Consider the following 15,427-nt stretch of genomic DNA (forward strand, 5'->3'; position numbering starts at 1 on the left):
TGCAGAATGGGTTGCGGGGGGGTGGGGTCCAGCCCCTGGCGGGGCTGGACCCCCCCAAGGCTGCCAGGTGTGCCCCTTTAGGGTTAGGGCAGGGAATAGGGTGTGGCAGGTCGTCGGGCCCCTGGGGTGGGGCTTATGTGTTGTGCAGGCCCTGCCCCCTTAACTGGGCTGGGCCTAGGGGGTGGGGCTGGCCCAGCCGCTGGCGGGGCTGGGCCAGCCCCACCCAATGGGGGGAGCGCAGCCCCTGATGACGGGGTGGGCTGGGGTCTGGCCCCTGGCGGGGCCCAGACCCCGCCATGTTGTGCCCTGCCCCCTTTTTAGGGTTAGGGGAGGGAATGGGGCGGGGCAGGTCCGGCCCCTGGCGGGGCTGGACTTTTATGGTGTCCGCCCGGAGACACGCCCCTCGCTCGGGGGCGGGGCACCGGGCGCGGGGCCGGCCCCTTCGGGGCCGGCCCCGCGCCCGCGGGGGGCGTGACGGGGCGGGGGGGGCGTGGGCGGGGGGGGGCGTGGCAGGGGCGGGGACGGTGGGGGGCGGGGGTATGGGGGGGGGGGCTGGCCCCTGGCGGGGCCAGCCCCCTAGTGGTGACGTCGGCGACGAGGGGGGCGGGGGGCAGTGGTGACGTCGACGACGAGGGGGCGGGGGCAGTGGTGACGTCGACGACGAGGGGGCGGGGGGCAGTGGTGACGTCGGCGACGAGGGGGGCGGGGGGCAGTGGTGACGTCGACGACGAGGGGGCGGGGGGCAGTGGTGACGTCGGCGACGAGGGGGGCGGGGGCAGTGGTGACGTCGACGACGAGGGGGGGCGGGGGCAGTGGTGACGTCGGCGACGAGGGGGCGGGGGGCAGTGGTGACGTCGACGACGAGGGGGCGGGGGCAGTGGTGACGTCGACGACGAGGGGGCGGGGGGCAGTGGTGACGTCGACGACGAGGGGGGCGGGGGCAGTGGTGACGTCGACGACGAGGGGGCGGGGGGCAGTGGTGACGTCGACGACGAGGGGGCGGGGGCAGTGGTGACGTCGACGACGAGGGGGGCGGGGGCAGTGGTGACGTCGACGACGAGGGGGCGGGGGCAGTGGTGACGTCGACGACGAGGGGGCGGGGGCAGTGGTGACGTCGACGACGAGGGGGCGGGGGCAGTGGTGACGTCGACGACGAGGGGGCGGGGGCAGTGGTGACGTCGGCGACGAGGGGGCGGGGGCAGTGGTGACGTCGGCGACGAGGGGGGCGGGGGCAGTGGTGACGTCGACGACGAGGGGGCGGGGGCAGTGGTGACGTCGACGACGAGGGGGCGGGGGCAGTGGTGACGTCGACGACGAGGGGGCGGGGGCAGTGGTGACGTCGACGACGAGGGGGCGGGGGCAGTGGTGACGTCGACGACGAGGGGGCGGGGGCAGTGGTGACGTCGACGACGAGGGGGCGGGGGCAGTGGTGACGTCGACGACGAGGGGGCGGGGGCAGTGGTGACGTCGACGACGAGGGGGCGGGGGCAGTGGTGACGTCGGCGACGAGGGGGCGGGGGCAGTGGTGACGTCGGCGACGAGGGGGCGGGGGCAGTGGTGACGTCGACGACGAGGGGGCGGGGGCAGTGGTGACGTCGACGACGAGGGGGCGGGGGCAGTGGTGACGTCGGCGACGAGGGGGCGGGGGCAGTGGTGACGTCGGCGAGTGGTGACGTCGGCGACGAGGGGGCGGGGCTGGTGGGCTAGCTGTCAATCAACCCTGGGGGGGTGTGTGGCTGTCAATCAAAATCGGTGGATGTGTGTGCGCGCGCGCGCCGAAAAAATTATGCTAATTAGCTCATTTGCATAATTAGTGACGTCATGTGCATAATTAGGGGTTAATTGGGGGGTAATTAGTACTCCAGATGGGAGTAGACTGTAGTGGTGATTAATAATTATTGGTTGCTACTCCCATCTGGAGTACTAATTGGGGGGCTATATAGTATATGGGATGTATATACACCCTATATACTATATATAGTATATAAATAAAAAGAATAAAAATAATAGATCTGGTGCAGCAGTAGGGGTTTTCAGGCGGCCAGGGAGTAAATATTTTTATTTTAAATTTAAAGTTTTTTTTAATATTTATTCCCTGGCCGCCTGAAAAGCCCTACTGCTGCACCAGAGAGAAAGGAAAAGAGAGAAAAAGACAGAGAGAGAAAAAGACAAAGACAGAGAGAGAAAAAGACAAAGACAGAGAGAGAAAAAGACAAAGACAGAGAGAGAAAAAGACAAAGACAGAGAGAAAAAGACAAAGACAGAGAGAAAAAGACAGAGAGAGAAACAGAAATAGAGACAGAGAGAAATAGAGACAGAGAGAAATAGAGACAGAGAGAAATAGAGACAGAGACAAATAGACAAAGACAGAGAGAGAAAAAGACAAAGACAGAGAGAAATAGAGACAGAGACAGAGAGAAATAGACAAAGACAGAGAAATAGAGACAGAGACAGAGAGAAATAGACAAAGACAGAGAAATAGAGACAGAGACAGAGAGAAATAGACAAAGACAGAGAAATAGAGACAGAGAGAAATAGACAAAGACAGAGAGAAATAGAGACAGAGAGAAAATGACAGAGACAGAGAGAAATAGAGACAGAGAGAAATAGACAAAGACAGAGAAATAGAGACAGAGAAATAGAGACAGAGAAAAATAGACAAAGACAGAGAAATAGAGACAGAGAAAATGACAGAGACAGAGAGAAATAGACAAAGACAGAGAAATAGAGACAGAGACAGAGACAGAGAAATAGACAAAGACAGAGAAATAGAGACAGAGAGAAAATGACAGAGACAGAGAGAAATAGAGACAGAGAAAATGACAGAGACAGAGAGAAATAGAGACAGAGAGAAATAGACAAAGACAGAGAAATAGAGACAGAGAGAAAATGACAGAGACAGAGAGAAATAGACAAAGAGAGAAATACAGACAGACAAAAAGACAAAGACAGAGAGAAATAGAGATGGAGAGAAAATGACAGAAACAGAGAGAAATAGAGAAAGAGAAAAACACAAAGAGAGAAATTGTCTATTTCTCTCTGTCTTTGTCTAAGACAGAAAAAGACAAAGACAGAGAGAAATAGAGAAATAGACAAAGACAGAGAAATAGAAAGAAACAGAGAAAAACACAGAGAAACAGACAAAGAGAGAGAAATAGACAGAGCCAGAGAGAAATAGAGAGAAATAGAAAGGAAGTGAAATAGAGAGTGAAATAGACACAAAGACATACAGAGAAACAGGGTTAGAGAAAAATAGAAATCAAAAGAGAAAAACAGAGAAACAGCATGAGAGAGAAAGAGTGAAACAGTTAGAGTGAAAGCAAAAGACAGACTGAAACAGACTGAAAGCAAAACAGACAGAAAAAGAGAGTTAAAGAGAAAGAGAAACAGAAAAACATCTAGAAATAGAATAACAGAGAAAAATTAAGAGTTAAGAGAGAAAGAAGCAGAATTAGACAGAAAAGGAAATAGCATGAAGGTGTAGAGAGGAAAATAGACTTACCTTGAGGTAGGAAATAGAATAAATGACTCTGACACCAAATAAACACAGGAGCCAAATGGGGGAGAGGGGGGCACGGGGTATCTTTATTGGGGGGGCAGGGGGGCATCTTTATTAGGGTATATTCAGCTTTTATTGCATGAATGGGTTTCTTTACACTTTAGTAAACATACAGAAACAACAGATACAAATGCAAATACAGATACAGTCCATAGGCACACCTATAAAATTACAATTTACATACAGAGCAATACATTGAAATACAGCAGCAAATGCCAATACAGAACAATACAAGGCAATACAAGCCAAATGACTATTAACACAATAGAACCATTTTTCAAAATCTGAAACACTCATTATATCTTGTTTTATTGTTACAGGAAACCCAAAACAAAAGCAGCACACATAAAACATAACAATCGTCCACCGCACACACCTCCTTCAGCATGCGCACCGTGCACCCTCTCTCGCCTCTCAATCCCCTACAGTCAGCACACACTCGCAACGCTCCTCGGGAACGTGGTTCCCGGGAGCCCTGAAAAAATCAGCCTGCCTGACGAAAACCCCGGTCCCTAGGCCGTCAGCACCCAAACTTTGGCGATGAACGTCGCCTCGCAGACCGGCCGGGACCGAGGAAAAAAAAACCCAGCCGGGGGGAAAAAAAAAAAAAACCCCCCGGCTGGGGATTTTTTATTCTAAATTTAAAATGTGTTGAAAAACCTGGAAGGCAAAAGTCACACACACAAGGTTAGAACCAGTCAGCACACACACTCGCACAGGCAAACCCAAGCAGACAGACAAGTCTCAGACATACACAGTCACTCTTCAGCTTACCCAGTAGATTCCAAGAGACTCCGTAGCATCAGCAACCACAGAGAGACTAATCCTGCCCGGAGACCTGCAAGACAATGACAGGTGGTCAACAAGTGGTTACCTGACAGCTAGGCATCATCCCCCCTCAGGGCCCATACCTTCTCTACCCAAAACTCCACAGAAAAAAGATGAACTGCAAAGCCCTACAACTCTTCTACCTAACTGTGACTGTGCCAGGGCAGGGCAGCTCAAGCATAAGTCATACAGTAGGATACAGCAACATCATGACTTAGAGTGCAATACAAACACAGTCACTTTCAATACAATACAAGCACAGTGACTTTGAGTGCAATACAAGGACAGTGACTTTCAGTGCAATACAAGCACAGTGACTTTGAGTGCAATACAAACAGTCACTTGCAACGCAGAGTCACTGGCAGTGCAATGCAGAGTCACTTACAATACAAACAGAGTCACTGGCAGTGCAATACAAACAGAGTCACTTACAATACAAACAGAGTCACTGGCAGTGCAATACAAACAGAGTCACTTGCAATACAATACAATACAGAGTCACTTGCAATACAATACAATACAGAGTCACTTGCAATACAATACAATACAGAGTCACTTGCAATACAATACAAACACAGTCACTTGCAATACAATACAGAGTCACTGGCAATGCAATACAATACAGAGTCACTGGCAATGCAATACAATACAGAGTCACTGGCAATGCAATACAATACAGAGTCACTTGCAATACAATACAAACAGAGTCACTTGCAATACAATACAAACAGAGTCACTTGCAATACAATACAAACAGAGTCACTTGCAATACAAACAGAGTCACAGGCAGTGCAATACAAACAGAGTCACAGGCAATACAATACAAACAGAGTCACAGGCAATACAATACAAACAGAGTCACTGGCAATGCAATACAAACAGAGTCACTGGCAATGCAATACAATACAGAGTCACTGGCAATGCAATACAATACAGAGTCACTGGCAATACAAAACAAACAGAGTCACTGGCAATGCAATACAATACAGAGTCACTGGCAATACAAAACAAACAGAGTCACTGGCAATACAAAACAAACATAGTCACTTGCAATACAAAACAAACATAGTCACTTGCAATACAAAACAAACACAGTCAGTTCCAAGTCAATACAAACAAAACTGCTCACTAGACTAAGTGCCTAAGCTGTTAAGAGGACGCTCCAGAAGCTCGGGAAGCCGAGTGAAGAAAGCGATGACTGCCGGGTGACCGTGGCGATGCCTCCGGACGAAAGGCGACCTCGTCGGGTGAAAACGTCCGCTAGGCCGCCGAGACTCAAAGACTGCTGACGACGCAAAACACGCTAGAATGCTGAACTGCCCTGCCCGGCAAATGCTCCGGCGAGACCGAGGGGAAACCCTCTCCCGTTACTTCAGAGGGACCCATCCCACTAGGGCCCTCTCTTCTAAGCTAATGTGAAATTGCCTCCCACTTCCAAAGTTCTTTCCCCTGCACCCAAACACAAGCCCCAACACTTATCTTTTGGAAGACGAGCGGACAAAATCCATCCTCCGAGGACTTCGGCGCTGCCGTATCCAAACTTAGGCTCCGCACCTCCTTTCAATACCTAAGACAACAAAGTACAAACTGTGAAAATTGTGTGACAGGAAACTAATCCCCAGGCTTTCCAAGCACCTCTGCCCCAACTCACCTCAGATACTGATTTGGCTCCACAGTCTACCCAGAGGGTACCTGCAAAAGGAAAAGGTACACATTTAGCATGCTGCTACACACCCCATGCCTATGGATCACCCCTAATGCCTAAAAGCCAACTTACCCGCTTGCCCCTAATCCTTGGCATGTGTAGGACAGTAGCAGCACCTGCAAAGACACAAAGAAAACAGCAGGCTGAGTCACTGAGAAAACACAACCGCCACAATCTAACAGAACTCAGTAATACATAAAGCTCAAGCTGATACCCACCAAGCCACTGGCATCCAGGACCAGGAAATCTTGCAAGTGGACCACCTAAAATGAAAGTAAATTAAACAGTGGATGTTAGAGTTACACCAGAAATTGAGACCTGAGCAATGACAGCAGCTTCCATCCACCAGTCAATGCTCACCTAGGCAGCTGGTCCTGGACTGCCAAGATCCCGCTTTACCTCCTAAAAATAAAAACAAAAAACAAGGCTGTAGCAGAGTCACAATGTACATCCCCCTGGCAAAACCAAACTGGGACTGACTTAAACTCACACCCACCTGGCCGCTGCCAGCCTGAGCCACGACAACCTCACAAGCAGACCACCTGAAATAAAACAAAAATCAACAGTGGATGGTTAGACTTGAGCCAGAAATGGAGAGCGGAGCAACAACAACAGCTGCTGTCCACCAGTGAATGCTCACCTGGCCCGCTTCTCCTGGACTGCCAATATCCTGCATAAGCTCCTAAAAACAAAGACAAAGGTCAGGGCTGTATCAGAGCCACCATTTACACCTCCCCTGCAAAGACCGACAGGGACTGACCTTCTCGGGGGAACCGACGCCACCCATAGGGGCTGCTCTGCCACAGGGTTATTCCATCTGCATCTGAAAGAAAGTTAGGACAAGAGTCAAAGGGCTGCAGGATAACTTGACAGCTCCACACATCTTGGGTCAATCTACAGATCCCACCTAGAAGCCAATGCACCCTGCATTTCAAATTTGTCCTATTACCCCTACACCCAGCTGTGCTGCAGGGCAGAGCAGCTCCGGGCCAAATACACACCCACACCCGTGACACAAGACGCAACAAACAAAGGGACGCGACAGGGAAAGAAAACTCTCGATGAGAGGAATGACCCTGAGGACCGAGAGAACTCGGGAGCAGATGACCGAGGTAAGCTGAAAGGAGAGCTGACCGGGCTCAGAGAAACCTGCAGGAAAAAAGATGCTAAGGGGATGACTTATCCCAAGAACCGCAAAGATGAACACTCGAGAATGCTCCGGTCACACTCTGCTACCTAGCTATGCATTCTTACAAGTCCTAATCCACCGGAATGGATGCTGGTGGTGCTCGGCTGTCAGTACAGCTCAGAACAAGACCTGGAAAGACATTGGACTGGATGCTTCTGAAGAGAGATACGATGCCCATGCCTGCCCGAGCTCCCGAGTCGATGGTCCGAGGGCATCGGCACCTGGCCGAGGAACTGAGAGTCCTAAGAGGCTAAGAGGGATGCCAGGGTTTTTGGTAGGCCCCTTGAAGGGCTAAGGCAAAAGACATGAAACAAAGAGTGCGCAACAAACGAGGGACACGACAAGCACCGGGACTGCTCTGCCCTGCACACCTCAGTGGAGAGATCAAAAGGGAGACTTTCCCTGTAGGAAGCCTAAGGGGCCGCTTCCTGGACAACCCCAGCTCCAAACCCAACTCAAAAACCACTCCCGGTTGAAAGCCGACCCGGCCCCCCACTTTCGTCCCCTCCGTGGCTCGGAGCCCTCCACTTATCTCTCAGACATCTGGAGATGCAGAGTCCAGGCAGGTGAAAAGGAAGGCTGGCTCTCCCTCAGGGAAATTCCTGCTAACACCAGGCTGCTCACTCTTAATCAGCTGCAATAAAGAAAAGCAAACATCACTGTGTGATCTTAGCAGCACAGCACCCAAACCCCAACAATTCTGCTACTCACCATCTCTTGAGAACGCCCAGGCCCTCAAGCCCGCTGCCTCGGCCGTGCTTGGAGAGTCATGCCATCGTCCTGGGGTAGGCCTGGATTAAGAACACACAGGGGATTTGACAGTGCTGAAACTTGACAGGACCCTCTCTCCTCCCTACCTCCCCAACTCCTCAGCTGTTATCAAAGCCTACCTGGAAAGCAGCTTCAAACAGAGAAATTGAGGCTTGATCACACAGTCCTGTAATGCTTCTGAAGGGCTCCCAAAAAAAGGTGCCCAAGTTCATGATCTCATGGCAGAGGGTACTTCAGCAGAAGAAGAGTGGACCACCTAAAACACAATAATAGAAGCTTAGAGGTGCACCAGAAATTGAGACCTGAGCGATTACAGCCACTTCCATCCACCAGTCAATGCTCACCTAGGCAGCTGGTCCTGGACTGCCAAGATCCCGCTTTACCTCCTAAAAATAAAAACAAAAAACAAGGCTGTAACATACTCACAATGTACACCTCCCCAGCAAAACCAAACTGGGACTGACTTAAACTCACACCCACCTGGCCGCTGCCAGCCTGAGCCACGACAACCTCACAAGCAGACCACCTGAAATAAAACAAAAATCAACAGTGGATGGTTAGACTTGAGCCAGAAATGGAGAGCGGAGCAACAACAACAGCTGCTGTCCACCAGTGAATGCTCACCTGGCCCGCTTCTCCTGGACTGCCAATATCCTGCATAAGCTCCTAAAAACAAAGACAAAGGTCAGGGCTGTATCAGAGCCACCATTTACACCTCCCCTGCAAAGACCGACAGGGACTGACCTTCTCGGGGGAACCGATGAATCCCACAGGGGCTGCTCTGCCACAGGGTTATTCCATCTGCATCTGAAAGAAAGTTAGGACAAGAGTCAAAGGGCTGCAGGATAACTTGACAGCTCCACACATCTTGGGTCAATCTACAGATCCCACCTAGAAGCCAATGCACCCTGCATTTCAAATTTGTCCTATTACCCCTACACCCAGCTGTGCTGCAGGGCAGAGCAGCTCCGGGCCAAATACACACCCACACCCGTGACACAAGACGCAACAAACAAAGGGACGCGACAGGGAAAGAAAACTCTCGATGAGAGGAATGACCCTGAGGACCGAGAGAACTCGGGAGCAGATGACCGAGGTAAGCTGAAAGGAGAGCTGACCGGGCTCAGAGAAACCTGCAGGAAAAAAGATGCTAAGGGGATGACTTATCCCAAGAACCGCAAAGATGAACACTCGAGAATGCTCCGGTCACACTCTGCTACCTAGCTATGCATTCTTACAAGTCCTAATCCACCGGAATGGATGCTGGTGGTGCTCGGCTGTCAGTACAGCTCAGAACAAGACCTGGAAAGACATTGGACTGGATGCTTCTGAAGAGAGATACGATGCCCATGCCTGCCCGAGCTCCCGAGTCGATGGTCCGAGGGCATTGGCACCTGGCCGAGGAACTGAGAGTCCTAAGAGGCTAAGAGGGATACCAGGGTTTTTGGTAGGCCCCTTGAAGGGCTAAGGCAAAAGACATGAAACAAAGAGTGCGCAACAAACGAGGGACACGACAAGCACCGGGACTGCTCTGCCCTGCACACCTCAGTGGAGAGATCAAAAGGGAGACTTTCCCTGTAGGAAGCCTAAGGGGCCGCTTCTTGGATGGCCCCGTCTCCAAACCCCCGCCCGGTGGAAAGCCGACCCGGCCCCCCGCTTTCGTCCCCTCCGTGGCTCGGAGCCCTCCACTTATCTCTCAGACATCTGGAGATGCAGAATCCTGGCAGGTGAAAAGGAAGGCCGCCTCTCCCTCAGGGAAATTCCTGCTAACACCAGGTTGCTCTCTCTTAGTCAGCTGCAATAAAGAAAAGCAAACATCACTGTGTGGTCTTAGCACCGCATCGCCCAAAACCGAACAATTCTGCTACCCACCGCCTCTTGAGAACGCCTGGGTGCTCGGGCCCGCTGCCTCGGCCGTGCTTGGAGGGTGATGGCATCGTCAGGGGGTAGGTCTGGATTAAGAGCAGACAAGGGATTTGACATTGCTGATACTTGAGAGGACGCTCGCTCCTCCTCTCCTCCCTGCCTCCCCGACTCCTCAGCCGTTATCAAAAAGACTACCTGGAAAGCAGCTTCAAACGGAGAAATCGAGGCTTGATCACACAGTCCTGTAATGCTTCTGAAGGGCTCCAAAGAGAGGGACCCGGTCCATCACCTCATTGGAGAAGGGACTTCAGCATAATGACAGCAGACTGCCTAAAACAGACAAAAATACAACCTTAGAGTTGCACCAGATATTGAGACCTGAGTGATAACAGCTGCTTCCATCCACCGGACAATGCTCACCTGGGCCGCTTCACCTGGACTGCCAATATCCCTCTTTACCTCCTAAAAAAAAAGACAAAAAACAACGCTGTAACACAGTCATCATTTACACTGCCCCGGCAAAGGCAAACTGGGACTGACTTAAGCACATACCCTCTTGGCTGCTGGTATCCACGACCGGGACATTTCACAAGCGGGCCACCTAAAAATAAGAAAACAAACAGCAGATATTAGATTTTCACCAGAAACTGAGACCTGAGCAACAGCAACCGGTTCTGTCCGCAGATCAATGCTCACCTTGCACGCTTCACCTTCACCGCCAACATCCTGCTTTACCTCCTAAAAATAGAGACAAAGAAACAGGCAGTAACAAGGGCACCAATTACACTGGCCCTGCAAAGACAAACTGCAACTGACGTAAGCTGACACCTACCTGGCCGCTGGAATCCACAAACAGGACATCTCAAAACCAGACCACCTGAAAAAAAAAAAAAACCCAACAGTGAATGGTTACAGTTGCACAAGAAATTGACACCGGAGAAATAACAACTGCTTCTGTTCACCGGTCCATGCTCACCTTGCCCGCTTCTTCTGGACTGCCAATATCCTGCATTAGCTCCTAAAAACAAAGACAAAGGTCAGGGCTGTAACAGAGGCACCATTTACACCTCCCCTGCAAAGACCGACTCAGACTGACCTTCTCGGGAGAACCGACTCCACCGATAGGGGTTGCTCTGCCACAGGTTTAATCAGTCTGCATCTGAAAGAAAGTTAGGACAAAAGTCAAAGGGCGGAAGGATAACTTGACAGCACCAGGCATCTTGTGTCAATCTACAGATAGAACCTAGAAGCCAATAGACCCCGCACTTCAAATTTGTCCTATTACCCCTACACCCAGCTGTGCTACAGGGCAGGGCAGAGCAGCGCTGGGCCAAATACACACCCACACCCGTGACGCAAGACGCAACAAACGAGGAGACACGACAGGGAAAGAAAAAATCTCGAAGAGAGGAATGACCCTGAGGACCGAGAGAACTCGGGAGGAGATGATCGAGGTAAGACGGATGGAGAGCTGACCGGGCTCAGAGAAACCTGCAGGAAAAAAGACACTAAGGGGATGACTTATCCCAAGAACTGCAAAGATGGACGCTCGAGAATGCTCCGGTCAGAATCCTCTCCCTAGCTTTGCATCCTTACAAGTCCTAATCCACCGGAATGGATCGTGGTGGTGCTTGGCTGTCAGTACAGCTCAGAACAAGACCTGAAAAGACAGTAAACTGGATGCTTCTGAAAATAAATGCGATTCCCATGCTGGCCTGAGCTCCCGAGTCGATGGTTTGATGGTATCGGCGCCTGGCCGAGGAACTGAGGGACCGGAGATGCTAAAAATGATGCCGGGATTTTGATGGCCCCTTGAAAAGCCACAGAAAATGACATGAAATTGAAGACACTCAAAAGACACAGAGTGCACAACAGACAACTGACAGGACATGCACCGGGACTGGACTGCCCTGCACCACAGCATTGGGATCAAAATTAATGCTTCCCCTTGACAGCTAACGGGATCGCTGAGTGGGGCTGGACGACGCTGCGCGCCGGACCGCACGATGCGGACGGGGACCGTTCTGCCTTGCGTGCCCCGTAGTTACTATTGAAGTATAGCCGTTCCCTTCGGCTGTCCTAAGTGGCCCCTTAAGGGACACCCCTGTCCCCTCTGGTAGCTGTTAAACCGGACCCATAAATTTCTGACACCCCTGTCGTCCTATCTCGAGGCCGTGGCCCCTGACTTATCTTTGAGATGACCGGTAAGGTGAATCCACGTTGGACTGGAAATAAGTCTGTCTCAGAAGGCCCTCCGATCGCCGATTAGCCTCTTAGCTAAGAAAAAGAAAAATTAAAATCGATGCGCGAATTTAGCGGCACGTGCGCCGAATCCCGAGGGGGCGGCCGCTCGCCCTCGCCTAAGCGTGCCCGGGTCCTCGAGTCTGTGGCTTCGTCCCGCATCTAAGCCTAGGGCTGTTACAATGTCCGGTACCTGAGTTAGCAGGGGGCAAAACTGTAGGGCAGGTCTGTGAGCAAAACTTAGGTGCTCACATTTACGTATCTTAGGTGCTCTTCTGTGCTATAAGACGCATAAATGCAGCTGCTATTACTTGCAAAAAAGCCTTGGGGGAGGCCCTCAAATACAGGTCGTTCCTCATTTTGCTGCCTTCAAAACCTGCTAACTCTCAACCGGGTACCCTGAACGTGGTCCTCGCCTTACCGATCGGAAGCCTGGATCTCGGTCGTTGCCTCTGACGTGTACAGTAGCCCTTTTGAGGTGACAAATCTTCTGAAAGAATCTGGAAGATCGTGCTGGATGTGACCTATAACTTCAGGAGTAGTGCTCCTCCTAAAAGAAAATGAGAACAAACCCAGAAATTACAAAAGCGCCTTTCCTCCCCTGAAGGTGCAAACAAAACCCCTGAACTTAAATACTCCCTGTATTTGATAGCATCTTCTTTGTAGTGTCCTCAAAGCTCCTGTTATTTGTAGGTGCCCAAAAACACCTAACAAAAATAAGCTAATAGAGCCTCTTCGCTGAAATGAGAGGAGAGCTCTTACCCTGGCTGATTCCCAGGAGGGAATGAAGCCCCTTGGCAAAAGCTGGGGTTAATATACCCCTGATTGGGCCCGCGCCTCGTTCCCAGAATGCCCGGGAAAAGGGAGGAGGCAACTCCCACGGGGTATAAAAGCTCTCGAAGGAGCTGCAGCTGTTTGGCTCCTCTGACTCAAATGCAAGGTAAGTACAGGGCTTGATAGAGAAAAAAACTCCTTGGGGTAATAATGCTATTTTTCTGTTTTGGCTGTAATGACTTCAGGCTAGAGGGCAAAAATAAAACTTAGCGTTTTAGTAACATAGCAAGATAGTAATTTGGGTAATTTGCTGTTGACGGGGGTAATTATTCCTGGGTGACTGCAATTAGTATTCCACAAGTGACTAAGTAGGATGACAAAGAACAGTAAGATTATGAATGGTGTAAGGCTCATTAGCACCTCTAAGTAAGTATATCAATGTATTAATTACAAAGGAGAAAAAGAATAAACTCCCAGGTGGTGTTAAGCTTATATATACGCCTGGATTGCTCCCGTCTGAGATAGGTGTTACCGGGGTACCCGTTCGAGTGCAACTGAAGTCCAATTTTAAATCCTTAAAATGCTGAAAAAGGCACGGGTTCCTTCAATTTAAAATTAGCATATGGGCAGTTACCTCTGCTTAAACTGTGACGTGGAAAATAAATGGCTTGTGCCCCTTAACTTAATCTCCTAAAATTTTTGGAAAAGAGGAGTTTCCTTCAGTTTAAGTCTCTCCAGGGAGGAGAAAAAAGGGGAGTGTTCCCTAAAATTCAAGCCCTTAAAAAGCAGAGACAGCTAGGCCCCTCTGAACTAGCACCTCCCCACAGGGGTGTGCCCAGGAAACCCTCTGAAGACAGGGGGCATTGTGGGATGAGGTCGAGAAAGGTCCCGCAGATTGTTCGTTCCCCTGCGTGACCCTTCGTCTGCCTGTGAAACGCTGGGGTGCTAGGCTTCCGTTCTGTGGGAGAGAACTGTTCTTCTTGTGGCCGGTGGCCGAGATGGAAGTTCTATCCCCAGAATTCCTTCCCAGAAGTCCTAAGTTTGTAATTATTTAGGAAATTTTTCCCAGACTGTAAGCAATTACCAGAAATATTTACTTAGGAATCCTTACTGAATGGTGTTTCTGTTGAGGTCTTCTACGTGTCCCTTAAGGAGCCAGGGGGGTTGCCAGGTGACTTATGTCTAATCCTGACCGGCCCGGAGCAAACCGGAGTCCTGCTGCCGGTGGCTGGTCCACCCTAAATTACAGTAACATATTAATGTAATTTATAAAAATTCCCTTTGCCTACTAAACAAATTTTCCAGGATGATCCAGGGAAGAGATCTGCTCCATCCTTAGTTTGGCAAATGCCAGTTCTGAGATCCATCTAGGCAGAAAACTACTACAAGTATTTGCTTGGTTTTTACTACATCTAGCTGTATGATGAAAATAGATTAATGGTCATTAGGTAAAACCTTTTCAGAGGGCAAAATATTTCACACAGATCCCATTTTGACAGTATGGCAGTTTTGGGGATTAGGAATCCCATCCATAGAAGACATCAAAGAAATGATACTTTGCAAATTGATATTTAGAAATTGTCTTAGAGATGTTATAACTTAACATTCTAACATTATGAAATAGAATGGTTTTGGCATGTTGAAACTGGGTGATTCTGGTATTCCAGAACCCATCCCGTATTTTGCAATGGAGACTTTGAAACGTACATGTTTAATACTTTGAAACCGGGTGAACACCTATATGAAATCCAGGCAGAGTAATGTTTTGGAATCTAGATGGAGAAAGATGAGGGTTGTAGCAATGTTGCAAGCAGATTGACGGACATCTTATAAAAACGACATGTAACTGCTTTCAAATTAGGGGAGTTACTTTTTTCAATCTAGGGCAGGCAGGATTTTTAGGGTCAGAGGAGAAGTCTCCCTCCAAAAATTAGCAATAGAAGAATATTTCACCCAAACCCAATAAACCGAAACTAGGATGCAGGGAGGGTACATACTACCAACGGACTATAAAAACAGACATCAGGACCCTAAGGGGGTGACTTAACTCTCCCACAAAAAGAACATCCAGTCAAGTCTAAGGCATTCTACATGGAACTAGACTTCTGGAAAATAGAATTCTGAATGCATCAGCATTGTCCCAAGACCCATGCTACTAGAAGCAGAATCCCAGACTGGCCGTGGAGTGCCAATCACCTCCTAAAAACTGAAATCAGGAATGTGATCGGGTGAGTCCAGCTTGCCACAGAAAAGGGCCACCGATCTTGAACAGAGCGCTATGCCCAGGAGTGGACTTATGCCATCTACAATTCTAAACATACCTGCACTTCTCCCAGAGCCAAGCTGCCAGAAGCTGGAACCCTAACTGTCCTTGGAGTGCCAAATGTCTCCTACAACCGAACATTACGAACTTCGAGAAGTGAGTTTATGTTCCATCAGAAGAGAACCACCGTTCCTGCACAGAACTCTCAGCCACGGAGTGGGCTGCTAAATG

The 15,427-nt window shown here is 50.0% G+C and overlaps 3 long non-coding RNA genes across 3 annotated transcripts; all 3 read right to left on the reverse strand.

Annotated features, from left to right (window-relative positions):
* Positions 1-5,356: 5,356 nt before the first annotated feature.
* Positions 5,357-6,195, reverse strand: LOC136304954 (uncharacterized). Its single transcript, XR_010724908.1, has 3 exons — positions 6,165-6,195; positions 6,039-6,079; positions 5,357-5,954 (listed from the first exon to the last, which is right to left on the reverse strand). It is a non-coding gene; the product is annotated as an uncharacterized lncRNA (long non-coding RNA).
* Positions 6,196-6,729: 534 nt separating this feature from the next.
* Positions 6,730-8,581, reverse strand: LOC136304953 (uncharacterized). The gene is made up of 6 exons (XR_010724907.1): positions 8,533-8,581; positions 8,397-8,438; positions 8,172-8,308; positions 7,993-8,072; positions 6,853-7,915; positions 6,730-6,774 (listed from the first exon to the last, which is right to left on the reverse strand). It is a non-coding gene; the product is annotated as an uncharacterized lncRNA (long non-coding RNA).
* Positions 8,582-9,494: 913 nt separating this feature from the next.
* Positions 9,495-11,075, reverse strand: LOC136304956 (uncharacterized). The gene is made up of 9 exons (XR_010724911.1): positions 11,015-11,075; positions 10,895-10,936; positions 10,751-10,795; positions 10,615-10,656; positions 10,471-10,519; positions 10,339-10,380; positions 10,114-10,248; positions 9,925-10,004; positions 9,495-9,847 (listed from the first exon to the last, which is right to left on the reverse strand). It is a non-coding gene; the product is annotated as an uncharacterized lncRNA (long non-coding RNA).
* Between the last annotated feature and the right edge of the window lie 4,352 nt (positions 11,076-15,427).

This window comes from Chamaea fasciata, unplaced genomic scaffold, assembly GCF_029207755.1.
Source record: "Chamaea fasciata isolate MVZ Bird 193981 ecotype frontalis unplaced genomic scaffold, bChaFas1.0.hap1 SCAF_229, whole genome shotgun sequence".
In the NCBI taxonomy this organism is placed as follows: domain Eukaryota; kingdom Metazoa; phylum Chordata; class Aves; order Passeriformes; family Sylviidae; genus Chamaea; species Chamaea fasciata.